Source organism: Prionailurus bengalensis, chromosome C1, assembly GCF_016509475.1.
Source record: "Prionailurus bengalensis isolate Pbe53 chromosome C1, Fcat_Pben_1.1_paternal_pri, whole genome shotgun sequence".
NCBI lineage: Eukaryota > Metazoa > Chordata > Mammalia > Carnivora > Felidae > Prionailurus > Prionailurus bengalensis.
In genome coordinates, this window is record NC_057345.1 from 53,728,956 (window position 1) to 53,743,051 (window position 14,096).

The 14,096-nt window shown below is 42.7% G+C and overlaps 1 protein-coding gene across 4 annotated transcripts in view; it reads right to left on the reverse strand.

Moving 5' to 3' along the window:
• Window positions 1-14,096, reverse strand: part of JAK1 (Janus kinase 1) — a 237,332-nt gene that overhangs the window by 117,095 nt on the left and 106,141 nt on the right. Inside the window, exon 1 of one of the 4 annotated variants that reach the window (XM_043575180.1) lies at window positions 12,540-12,787. The exons of the other annotated variants lie outside the window; for them this stretch is intronic. The gene's annotated coding sequence lies outside the window, so the exon portion shown is untranslated. Of the gene's footprint in view, window positions 1-12,539; window positions 12,788-14,096 lie in introns of those variants that run through there. 4 annotated transcript variants of the gene reach the window in all.

Sequence of the window (14,096 nt, forward strand, 5' to 3'; positions counted from 1 at the left end):
TCAGTTCGGGCCCCGCTTTGGGCTGATGGCTCGGAGCCTGGAGCCTGCTTCCAATTCTGTGTCTCCCTCTCACTCTGCCCCTCCCCCGTTCATGTTCTGCCTCTCTCTGTCTCAAAAATAAATAAACGTTAAAAAAAAAAAATTAAAAAAAAAAAACTGGGTGCCTTTAGGGGCACCTGGATGACTCAGTCCGTTGAGCGTCCCACTTCAGCTCAGGCCATGACCTCGCACTTTGTGAGTTCCAGCCCCGCGTTGGTCTCTCTGCTGTCAGCACAGAGCCCGCTTCAGATCCTGTTCCCCTCTCCTCTCTCTCTGCTCCTCCACCTCTCTCAAATATAAACATTAAAAAAAAAAAAAAAAAAAAAACAAACAAACCTGGGTGTCTTTAAACATATTTGGTCATTCTTAGCCTCAGTGTACTGAACTTAATGTCTGGCACAGAGTAAGCATTCAATACACAATAAAGTAGTTTATACACTTTTTTTTAAATCTGCTTGAGACTTTATGGCTTTCATCTTCCCTGGCATAAAAGTATCCTTAACACATAGCTGGGTTTATCATTATTAGAAAATTTTCAGTTTCCACATAAAACAAAGCCATTTTTTTTAAGCGTCTAGACAAGAAATGTACAAGGAAGAGCATATGAGAAAACGACAGCCTCAGTTAAAATGAAGTAGCTAAAAAGGGACTGAAGATAGAGGGAAAAGATAGATCTATAATGCACAGAGGATTCCCCTGATAAGAGAAGACACGGCAGGGAATTACAAGGATTTTCCAGGGATTTATGGTCTGTCTACACAATGAGGAAAAGACAGGAGTGATAGTAAATAGTAGTGACAAACCCTATGGAGTATTGGTACACGTACACACACATGCTCATGCATATGCTCATGTAATCCTTACAACCTAAAAACTAGGTGCTATCATTATCCCCATTTTACACAGGAGGAAACCAAGACACAAAGAGTTTGAGTAACTTGCCCAGGATCGAAAAGCTAGTAAAATAAAGCAGAATTCAAACCCACAGATTCTAGTTCCAGATTTGGAAGTCTGAGCCACTATGTTATACTGATGTTTTTGTAGCAGTGGGAACCCAGCCATTTGCATTAGGAGGTTTCCTGCATCACAAGTTCATAACTTGAGTATGATCTATCGATCAAGTTCCCATTTATAAACATGCAAACATTACAATCATTTACACATTCCCTGGCAATTTTCAGCTGGAGTGGGAAACTAACATTTATTAAATGCTGCCGAATCCCAGGTGCCGTCTGAAGTTATTTCATGTGTTCTACCGCATTTAACCTTCACAAAACTACCTTTGTGATAGGCACTAGTAAATCCATTTTACAGCTGAGAAAAACTGAGGGTCAATTATGAACCCAAAGTCACAGACCTAGCTGTGGCAGAGGACAGCCTCAGACCCAGTTCTTGCTGGTTCCAAGTCCAGCCTGCTTTTCACGACACATCTAGATCCAAACCTGTAATCATGAAACATACTATATAATAATCAGGTAATAAAAAATAACAGTAAATCAAGTTTGATTTACACTGTCAAAAAGATTTCACACGAAAGTACTGAAAACTCTGTTTAGGACAGCTAAATGAACCCAGTTGCCTATTTCACCCCCATCCCCTCACGGTAAAATCCTCTCAGATCCTCTTTATTACTTAGCATCTAACAATACCAAACACAATACAGGTGCGGAGAGGCACTTTTTGGAGAGGCAAAAACTGCTTCAGAAGCATTAAGCTATAAAATGGGACAGAAACAGGGGCGCCTGGGTGGCGCAGTCGGTTAAGCGTCCGACTTCAGCCAGGTCACGATCTCGTGGTCCGGGAGTTCGAGCCCCACGTCGGGCTCTGGGCTGATGGCTCAGAGCCTGGAGCCTGTTTCCAATTCTGTGTCTCCCTCTCTCTCTGCCCCTCCCCCGTTCATACTCTGTCTCTCTCTGTCCCAAAAATAAATAAACGTTGAAAAAAAAATTAAAAAAAAAAAAAATGGGACAGAAACAAGTTCCATTGGTTTAAATGCCAAAACAGCAAAAACAAAAAAAACAAAACAAAACATACACACAAAACAAAGAGACAAGTGACCAGATAGTACAAAGGGTTCTTCTAAGAGAAGCGTTTTCCAATTATATCTCAGTAAAGCTGGAGATAGAGTAGAAAGAGTAGAAAGGGTGTTTATCTGTTTTAATGCCAGAGGGCTTCAAATCTGAATTTTGGTTGGGGCGCCTGGGTGGCGCAGTCGGTTAAGCGTCCGACTTCAGCCAGGTCACGATCTCGCGCTCCGTGAGTTCGAGCCCCGCGTCAGGCTCTGGGCTGATGGCTCAGAGCCTGGAGCCTGTTTCCGATTCTGTGTCTCCCTCTCTCTCTGCCCCTCCCCCGTTCATGCTCTGTCTCTCTCTGTCCCAAAAATAAACAAACGTTGAAAAAAAAAATTTTTTTTTTAAATCTGAATTTTGGGTCTGCTATTTATTAGCTTTGTTTGCTCCATCTGGAAAATGCTGCTGTTAAGATCCAACTCTCTATGAAAAGATTAAATACCAAATACAAAGCACATACAACAGCAGTCATAAAAGTTCACTAATCTTGAGTTTCATCCTCTTGCTCCCTCTCCTTCCTATCGATAAAGATGTGCTACACACCCACAAACCTGGGAGACAACCTGCCCCAAGCATATGTTAATCAAAAGATTACAAGACACTTATAAACTCATTTTCTCATTTTCCACCAAACCCACAACATGTTTCCCATGTTGCCCCAGAGCCTTTTTGTCTGCTTCTTCTCAGTTACTTCTCTTCTACCATCTTGGTGTCACTTCAGGATGGTTACACTAAGGAGCTACTATTTATTATTTATAATCCTATCACCAAAAATGACGTTGAGGCTACCTACATGAATATAAAAGCCACATACGACAGAACCACTCATTAGAGGAAGGACTTAACATATGTGACAAGTGATCTGATGGGAGACTGAGGCAAGGAGATTATTGTCAGAAAAAACAGATAGCAAGCTAAAACAAGCAAATAACTCGGCCCTGAGCTTTCAGGCAAGGAAACATTATGAATTAAAGAGCATTCTTTTCTTTATAAAAGGAAACAACAATTCCTAAAGAGGAACATCAGTAATTTGCCTGAATGTATTTATCTAAGCTCAATATTGACAGGACCAAGAATACAACTAATGTCTTCCAAAACACCTAATCTTTCACAAAACTGTACCTCTTTATATAAGACTCAAGGATTTAATCTGACCAAATTCCCATCAGCAAAACATTCTCATTTACAACATCTACATATTGTATATATCTACACAGGACTTAGCATTTATTCAATAAACACCCACGTGCCTACTGTGAAAGGCCATATTACAGTGAATGAGACTGTTTCTGGCCTCCAAGACCTTGAGACTGTACAGTAGAAGCCAGTCTACAAAAGAACTGAGGCACAAGGCAGAACACGATGCCCTCAAAAAAAGGATTGCACACCACTGAAGTGCTACATGTATACAAACTTCTTGCTGGGATGAGGAGGAGGGAGTAGGGACATTTGAAGGGGCCGTGAAAGAAATGTGGCAGAGAGAGCAGAAGGCATAGGCAAAGTACATTAAAAAAGAAGACTGCAGGGGCACCTGGGTAGCTCAGTCGGTTGATTGTCCCCAACTCTTCATTTCAGCTCAGGTCATGGTCTCATGGGTTTGTGAGATTGAGCCCCATGTTGGGCTCTGCACTGACAGTGTGGAGCCTGCTTGGGATTGTCTCTCTCCTCTCTCTCTCTCTCTGCTCCTTCCCCCAATCCACGCATGCACACTATGAATAAGTAAATAAACAAATAAATAAAACAATTTTAAAAAAAGAAGACTGCAGAAAAACAGAAGAAATGTTTAAGGCTGAATGCAATACAGTAAATAATCTATTTTGGCACAGTGCAGAGGAAGAGAAATTGGAGAAGCTGAAAAGTTGAGGTCTTATCATAAGAAGCCTTGAATGCCACAGCAAGGTGGAGTTTAGAGTATTTTCTGTACGCAGTAGGGGCTTCCGAAGGCTTGTGCTCAGAGAAATTCTATGACCTGAATCCAGCTGCAAGAAGATTATTCAATATCTGTGTGGAGGACAAACTGGAGGGAAAGGGCTGCAGGCAGGGAGGCTACATTAGAGATTGCTGGGATCACCAGGCAGAAGAAAGTTAGCTCAAGGCAGGGACCACTGAGCAGTGAAAGGTGCAAATACTGGAAGGGAGCACTAAGGGCAGCAAACTTTGGCCCACGCACCAAATCCCGCCTGCCACTTGTTCTGGACAGCTAAGAAGCTGTATAAATTTTACATTTTTAAGTGGTTGGGAAAAAACATTTTGTGACAAGTGAAAATTCAAATTTCAGGGTCCATACATAAAATTTTATTGGAACATAGCCACACTCATTGGTTTATATACTGTCTATATTTGCTTCAGTTCTACAACAGAATTGTGTAGCTGTGACAAAAGCAGCATGGTCCTCAAAGCTAAAAATATCTACTGCCTTTTCCTTCACAGAAAAAGTTTTCTGACCGCTGGTCTAAGGTTTTGAGGGTAGCAGACAGAGACGGTATTACGAGGAACAGATAAATCATCCATTGGTAAGGCGGGACCAGAAAGAGAGATACCAAGTTTGAAGCAGTCAAATAAGAGGTGTCAGTAAGACATCCAGATAAGAGAGCACAGCATGAAATGGAAAGACCATTCCTAATGGGGCCTAGGCCTCTGCTGTTCCCCCTGCCTGGATGTTCCTCTAGATCCTGGCATGGCTCGGGTCCCACTTATTACTCAGGCCTGAACTCAAATGTCACTTCCCAGGGGAAGTCCCTCTCCCACCCACTTAAGCATTCTCTACTCATTATCTTATTTTCTTTATTGCACTTATCACCACCTGACATTATCTTGTTTATTTATGGATACATTTAACATCTTGGAGTGTGGCTCTTTAAGGAGAGGCCTTTCCTCTTGTTCCCTAGAGCATCCCCAGTGCCTTGAATAGCACTTAGGGGTGCTCAACAACTGGAACTCAGGTGAAAGCAAGCCATCCACACAGTTGCAGTAACAAAAGAGACTTGCCATTCACAGAAGCTTGGGGAAAAGTCTTCACTGGGGGAGAGGGAGAGATGAGAAGAGGAGAAGACACCAAAGAGAAGAGAGTAAAGACAAAGAAAGGAAGGAGAGAGGTACTGTGCTTCAGAAGCCAGACAGCAGTGGAGCTGTGGGACAGCTTTCAGGAAGGGGTTAACAGCATCAAATGTTTTAGATAACAAGAGCAGAAGAAAGGTGTCAAAATGTGACAGCAAGAAGGTCACCAGTGACCTCAAAGAAGTCTCAAGAGTGTGGAGGTGGCAGTCAGATTGCAAAGAATTAAAGCATGATTGAGTGAAAGGAAATGAAGGCTTTCAAGGCATTTGGCAGAGAGGGCAGAGAGAGAAGAGAGATGTTCCCGGGGTGGTAGCAATCAGGGAATCCTTCTTTCGTTTTTTCACACAGGATTCAAGTCCCATCATGTCACTTGATGCCCTGTTTTAAAGCCTTCAATTTCCCCTGCTATGTTACAAGGCCAAGGTAATATGGCCCAGAAGCATCCTGCTTGATCAGGTTCCTGCCAACCTTACCAGCCTGCATCTTTGTCCCCTCTGCTCCAGCTGCAGTGTTGGTTCCACCTCAGGTCCTTTGCACATGCTGTCTCCTTTAGCTGGAAAAACCTCCTCATCCTCTTAGCCTGGCTAACTCTTTCACCCCTCAAATTTCAATATTTAAAAATTTAAAAATATACCATAGAGACCCCCTCTTCTTACTGCCTTCAACCTCTACAGCAAACTAGTACTGGTACTTCGCATAGTTGTAACACAGGTTGTAGAATTGTTGAATTATTGTGTTTTCCGTAGCAAGGAAGCTTCCTGAGGGCAGAAATCAGGCCTATCTTGCTCTCACATAATAACACATTTACAGATAATAGTTAAATAAAGGAATAAACATGAAAACCTGAAAGCATTTCTATATCAGCCAGTTTGTACATCTCTAGCAGCCCACTTCCTAAATCCACATCAAGTGGGCTTATAATTTATATTCAGGCTCATCCAGCAGTCTCTAACCAACATGCATGAATGGTCCTTCTAAACAGGTATAAAGATGGGATTCTTTGGAGATGCCACAATACATGAAATGATTTTTCCAATTAGAAAACTCATATACGGTGATTAGCAGACTTACCTAGTTTTACACAATGGCTTTAACGGGGCAGGGGCGGGGCGGGGGGGCTAGTGTCTGCCTCCCTGTGTACAATCTTGTTCAATAACAAAATTTTTTACTGGGAAAATATACATTTGGCAGATTGTTTTCTCCTTATTTTTTTTTGTCTTTTCTCTTACGATAAAGATTTTAAATTCTACTTATTGAAAAAAACTGCTAAAATTACAGCCTTGCTACAGCTTGAGCAAATTAACTGCAAATAAGTCTGCAGATATAATTGTGCTTAATTGAATGAACTGTTGTCAGTTCTAATAGCCGTAAGCCCTTTAAATCACCATTAAAAACAAGAGCTGTGTTAATTACAAAATGTTCTTACCTATTTCTACTTTAAATATACAAACTTGCCTGAGTTACCCAATGCACCTGAAAATAATCAACCTAAGTTTATTTTTTAAATACCTACAGGCCAACCTGTTCACCATTTGAGCTGCCCCTCCACAAAGTTAAATCAGAGAATTTTACCAGAAGACAAGGAAAAGATACAACTAACACCTTTGTTATCAAAGAACATGGGATGAAAATGTCAAGAGCTCTTCTCCAACCACGTGGCAACTGTTATTCTTGAGAATATAAATGCAATATAAACAGTACTGAGAAGGAACTAAAGGTATATTTAAAATATGATTAGGAGGAAGGGCTAACTTTCTTGTGCAATTTGTATTTTGGGTAAACCTTGCTTCTGGAAAGCACATATCTGAAATAGAAACTGGTAAGACAAAATTCAGGAGAAACTGAATATATACTTCAGAGTTCCTTTAAACTCTTACAATTGCTTAAAGAGCAAAATTCCCTAACACATCATCTGATTTGTAAGATTTTTAACTTGCACACAACTCTGAAAACACCATTTTACAAAAGGGTATGCCTATGTTTCTGCCAGTTCCTAAGTAAACTGAATCAGTGAGAGCAACACCGTACCTTTATATTGACTTGCCCAGAAAGTCTAATACATTCCTACCAAATTATATACTTTGCATGACCTTTAAAGTTAAATTAAAGGCACCTTTGTTTCTCATTTTTCCTTAAAAATACAACACCTAATGTGTTATCATCTTTGGTGCTGTCTACATAACAAATTCCTCTAGATTTCAGAAACTGCATACTTTAAGTGCCTAAACTTTTTTGGTTTATCCATTTCTAGTCGAAACCTTTCTAATATAGAATGTATTAGCCACTCTGTTTTGTATTTAATGGGTCACACTTCCCTGCCATCTTTTTTTTTTTTAAGTTTATTTATTTTGAGAGAAAGTGGGGGGGGGGGGGGAGGGAGCGAGAGCGAGAGCGAGAATCCCAAGCAGGCTCTGTAATGTCAGCACCAAGCCCAATACAGGGCTTGCACCCATGAACCATGAGATCATGACCTGAGCTGAAACCAAGAGTCGGAAGCTTAAATGACTGAGCTACCCAAGCGCCCCTCCCTACCATCTTAAAGCATTCTGGACACGATTTAAGCTCTTCACTTTGTTTTTAACCCAAAGCACTCACCAATAAAAAAATAAAAACACAAATGTTTAGCTTATACCTTGTGCCTGGCACCAATCCAAACTCTTCAGGCATAGTCATTCAATTCTCCCAACAAGCTTAGAGGTAGGTACCATCTTTATTTCTTTTTACTGATAAGGAGACAAGCTTAAGTTGCCCACATTGTCACAGCTCGGATCAAAACAAGCAGCCTGGCTACAGTTACAAAAAAGGATTTACTTTTTTTCATGTGTAAAATCTACAACTGAGAAACCCTGAATGAACAACTCCAAGTTTCTTCCACTAGACTGTAAAGTCTGTAAGGCAAGGATTTTTGCATGCTTTTTTCTGTTTATTCACTCCCTGAGATTCATAGCACAGGCTCAACAAGTATTTACTGAATGAATAAAGGAATGAACAAAGTGTTGTGTGAATATTACTGTTAAATAAATTCAGTTACCACAGATTAAAAATATCCCAACAAAGACCAGCTCTGTCTTCTGGCTAGAGCAGACTTAAAGAAATTTTCGTTTTTCTTCTAATGCAAGTCTCGCCTCCAGACTGGGCAATTTATTCACAGAGCACCAAGGAAAAATGTGTACCCGCTGCCAGCTGCTAAGAATCACAGATCATAAAATCTTAGAAGTAAATATATCATGGAAATGAACTTCATGTTTTATGCTTGCTTGTTGCCCCAAAATACCAAAAAACCTGGTGCACTTCAGAGGGAAGAATACTGATAGGAAGTAGCTTCCTGCCCCTGAAACCCAGTCATTTCAACATGGCAGCTGCTTAAAACCCCACGTTACCGCTGGGTTTTCGAGACAGGAAGCAATAGTGGCACACCTAGCTGAGTACAGGGGAGAGCAAGAAGCAGAGAGGAAACAACATGCCGAGTGAGAACATGGCTTGGAGGTTAGCCCACAAAGTATGAAAACAATGAACCAATTTTTCTAATGTCTCCTATAATGCATTTTACCTGTACGTGGTAATTACCAAAAAAGAGAAAATGAAGGGCTTAGAAACAAATAGTACCTTCTCTGGTCAATAGCACCTTCACTGCTCCCCCTTTTCTCATCGTTAGCTCTTCTTCCAATTTTAAGGACTCTTCCAGAAATTGGTAAGAACTCAATGGTCTTTAAACGGGAAAGGGAGTAGACCATGGATGACTATTCTCCTCCACTTTCCTCAATTTTCTAATTATTCTACAATGAGTGTTCCCTCTTGCTATGATGAAAAAATAATCCTTAGGTTTAAAGAAATTATAGAGCTTTGAAGTTTATGTTATAAGAAAACTACATTAAATAAATCCTGTTCCCCCCAAAATTAGTAACAATTCAATAATACCAAACCATCCAATCTTTTCACTCCATAACCTTAACCTCTTTGCTCGTCAACTACTAATATATCTAAACAATTTAAAAAATCATGTCTTGGGGCTCCTGGGTGGCTCAGTCGGTTAAGCGTCTGACTTCGGCTCAGGTCATGATCTCACGGTTCGTGGGTTCGGGCCCCATGTCGGGCTCTGTGCTGACAGCTCAGCTCCTGGAGCCTGTTTCAGATTCTGTGTCTCCCTCTTTCTCTGAGCCTCCCCTGTTCATGCTCTCTCTCTGTCTCAAAAATAAATAAATGTTTAAAAAAATATTTTTTAAATGTCTTCCTAACAATTATATTTGTGTGGCACTTCATAGTTTCCATGCCTTATTTAACTGATTTTCCCCCAACAACTTTTTGAAATGGTGAACACTTTTACTTCCATTCTACAGATGAGGAAAATTGGGAACTGAAGGGAAGCTATTTGCCAAGACAGAAGCCCTTATCTTCTTGTTTCCTACCTGGCATTTCGAAAGAGAATTTCTCAACCCCAGCGCTACTGACATTTTGAGCCAGATAATTCTTTGTTCTGTGGGCTGCCTCATGCATTATAGGATGTTTAGGAACATCCTTGACTTCTTTCCATTAGATGCCAACAACACTGCCCCCTCCCATACCACCCCCGAATTTGTAATAACCAAAAATGTCTCTGGAAAATGCAAACATCCCTTCGGGCACAAAATCATACCCAGCTGAGAAATACTGGTCTAAAAGTATCTGAGAGGTTCTTTTTGGCATCTCTACTTTATGACAAGGCTCCATATACCACTAAGCCACAAGAAATCACAAAGCATCAGATGCTGCTTGTTCGGGGACATTGAGTTAATTAACCAATTCCCCATTCACTTAAAAAAAACTTTAAATGTGGAAATGAACAAGAAAAATGTCCTTGTACAAATAGTTACATCTCAGATGATAAATTTTCTGAAAAGCATAAATTACCTCATAGAACACAACAAGGACACACGTAATAAAAAATATAAAATGATACACATGGGTTTAGGGGGAAAAACACTTATCAGAGGAGTTAGAAAACACAGATCTTGGTCTTTGCTAATGAACCTTATTAACGCAGTTATACACTAGTGTTCCCTCTAGAAAAGTGAATATAAACCTACACATGCTCTCAATACTTGCTTCAGTTGGGTTTCTGTCCAAATATATGTATGACCTAAAGCTTTTCAGAAGAAATTGAGTGATAACCTTAAAACATTACTAGAATTTGTGGTCTGCAGTTGAAACCACTAGTGTTTGTGAACCCAGAATCTAAACTGGTAGACCTAACAATCTGATTTAAAAGCACTCAATTTAAGTTCCTTCATGCCATTTCATCCAAATCCCTATTCCTGCAAAAGCAACTCCACCCTCAAAATTCCTTATTTTTAGCAGCTTCTTAGCAAATTCCTGAATTGAAAAAATTTTGCAACATAATTCATCTTAATCTGTACTAAGGGTGGATACCAAATGACCAGAAAGATAGTCACAAGTACAGTATTAAACGGACACTAAGACTGCTTAAATTATAGCAGTTTGCAAGTAGTTATATGTTATATTTTGGAAAGTGAATTGTTTTACCTATATATGTACAATTTATTTACCCTCCATCATCATTTCCTAATAACTGTAATTAGTATATCATGGAATGGGGAAACTAAACTGGCTTTTATTCAACGCAGAATATCACACTGCAACCTCTGGATTTAAAAATGCATTTTTGTAGCTATTTAGAGAAATCAAGATACAGTGAAAGTGCTCAGTTAATATGATAAGTAGAATTATTAAGGTGGTGATTATTCCTATTCATAATGTCCACAATCACTCAGGTATGATGTACTTTAAATGTGATCTGGATCTATATATACAGGAGACATTTTCTCCATAATACACAGCATATTGTACCCCAAGTGTCTGGTACCCTTATGGTCTCCATTAACCTTCACCACAAAGTACAAAAAAGAACACATTGATCCTTCAGCGAGAACGACTCCCTGGTCTTAGAAAACAGAGCCACCAAAAGCAAAAGGGAGAAACAGCACAAAATGGGGTTTTGGAAAAGGAAGAACAAGGATTTAATCAATATAAAATGCTCATCTGAAAAATTTTTTTGCACCATGTATATGCCCATGATCCTTTCCTTTAAAAATTGCCAACAAAGACTCCACAGTCAAATCTAATTGTTTCTGCATTCTACTCCTCACTTAACTGTCCAAGGTTTTTAATGCATTCCTCCCTGAAAGAAGCAATGACAATTTTATACCGCTGTGAACTCCTGCCACTGAAAGAAAAACTCTGACTCTGAAAGAAAGAAAAGGAAGAAAGAAAAGAAAGGTTAATAGCATGTATTTACCCTGGGCTTAAAGACCAACGGTTCACAGCCACGTATCAGAGAAGTGGCTCGCTCCTTTCCCCAACGGACACACAGGAATTCAGAGGATACACAATGTTTTAAAAATGTGAACACCTGCCAATAATCACACCTTTTATCTATTCTCCCTAAAGAAGTTCCGTGATGAACACACATCCAAGGAGCCCACATCCCTAGAACCTTGGGATGTGACTTGAGAGGGGTGTTTACCAGTCCCGCTAAAGCGACATCTCCCTTTGATGCTTGGCGACCACGCGAGGATGGGGTCTGAGGAGTAAGACAGGAGGCCAGAGACCAGCCCTAGTTTCAGTTATTCAGTCCCATTACAGAAGGATTCGCACTTCCCCCAGTGGCTCTCTCTCACTGTTCCTCTTCCCAGGCCCTCTCGCCCAAGATGTCTTTCCCCCTCCTCGCTGGCTGCTAGGCCACGGTCCCAAAAGACCCTAAAGGGGGAGGGGGCGTTTCCTGAGTCCACAGATACCCCCTCCTTGCCCCAGACATGCCCCCAAATCTCACAAACTTTCCCTCGCTGAGATGGCAAAGGAGGACAACGGCGAAGACCCTCGGCCTCCGTCCTGAGGCCAGAGAAAACCTCCTCCCGCCCCTACCCCAACAGCAATTATGCCAGAGTGCTGGCGGTCAAGTTCTCGGTGCAAGAGCGAGGAACGTCAGACCTCAAGCCCGCGCCTGTATCTCAGGGTGGTATAAACAGGATGTCAGCGCGTTCCAGACTTGTTTATGAAAATTTGGTGTGTGCTCTGGGGGAGGGGGCGGCGAGCCTTAACCATCCCCCCCATCCTGGCGTGGGGCTCCTGCCCCCCAACCTCCCCGCCGCCAGCAGACTCCGCTTGGCTGGAAATCCCCCGCTTCCTCGCCCGCACCCACACGCCCCCAGCCCGCCCGGGCCCCCGGTCCACCGCCCCGCTTGCTGAGCTGCCGGGGGTGCGCGACTCCCGAGAACGGAGAGCAGCGGCCGCGTCGGCCGCCGGCGCCCGGCTCCGCGCCCCTCGCCCGGCCGCCGGCGGCCGCCACAGGCTTCTCCACCTCCCCTCCGTGACACTCACCACTTCCGTGTGCGCCTGGGCCGGAGGGTGCTCCGGGTCGCTGCGCAGGTCCGGCGGCCTGCTAGCTCAGCGGCCAGCCCCGAAGGGCCCCGGCGAGCGCGCGCCCGGGGCTGAGGAGGGGGCGCGGGATGGGAAATCAGGGCTGGGGCGCAGGCCAGCTCTGGAAGCGGCTGCTAGCTACTCCGCGGCCGCCGCGGCCTGCCCTCGCGACGCTCCCGCCCCGCCCCGCCACTGGCTCCGCCTCCCAGGCCGAAGTCGGTCCCGCCTCCTCGTGACGTCACGAGCTACAGCCTAAGAAACAGGGGGCGGAGGCTGCAGACCAGTGGTGGGCTCAGCTACCGTGCAAGAACCAGCGCCACTAGTGTTCCCGTCCGGTTCCCACTCCGCGTCGTTCATGCTTCCCCCCGCTCCTCACTCGCTTCTTTACACCGCGTCTTCTAGAAACACCAGTCTAGGGAGGAGAGGTCTGAGAGGGCAAAAAGTAAAATTGTTGTGAGGTTTTGGCCATAGGTTGACACCTCCCAAGTTTGATGTGCTCCTGCACCGCGATGCTTTGATCACAGTCCTCTGCCCCTCGTCGCGACAGAATAAGAGATGAGCTGTAGAGCACCTGACTAGCAGGAACTTAAGAACAAATTTTATTTGACATAGACAAGGTACTTCAGATCCAACACGTGCCCTATTTAAAGAGCTCTTTTAAATTAAAAAAAAAAAACAAACATTTGTTGATACCTAATATATTCATGTATTCAGCACTTTTCATTTTTTACTAATAATCTCTCAAAGTAGGTATTATCCTCGTTTTAGCTATGAGAAAACAAATTGAGGTTTATGTATCTTAAAGTCACACTACAGCCAGGATTCATATCCCGTAGGCAGTCTACAGTCAGATCCTGACAATTTTACTTCCAAGGAATCTCTAGTCCTTTCACTTCTCTAACTGTTCCAACAGTTAGAGAATAGAAGAGACTACAGTCTCTATTTAATTTTCTACAGTGAGCTTTTAAAATTTCAAATCTGTTCCACTCCCAAGCTTGAAACAATCCAGTGCCTTCCCCGGGAAAATCCTCCTAGGCATGAAGTCAGGCTTCTGCAGCTCAGTCACTGTGGACTAAGACTGCCCCACCTGCCCAGCTGATCCTGCTGGAGGGTTCCTGATAACTTGGGGGACTACTAAGACTTACCTCATACTGAGCAAGAAGTGCCAGTGTGGTTCCTGGTGAGTGAAAAGAGCACTTGATTCTAGAGTTCTAGATTTTAGGTCTGGCTCCCACCATTAGCCACCTGTGATACCCTAAACAAGTTACAGGTTACTCATAAAAGTTGAGGGGCAGACTAAAAGATCTCCAAACTGCCTTCTGGAAAGAGATAGAAGAGTTAACAGAGAGGACAGGAGAAGCAAGCAGGGAGGGTCGTGGCCCCAGCTGTCTCCATTTGTGGGTGTTTGTGTGAATGTATTGCCTCACCTGCAACTCAGGGCTGTTCACATCACATTCCTCACCTGTCAAATTAGGATATACCTTCCTTACAGGGATTATGCTGAAGGTGAACTAAGAT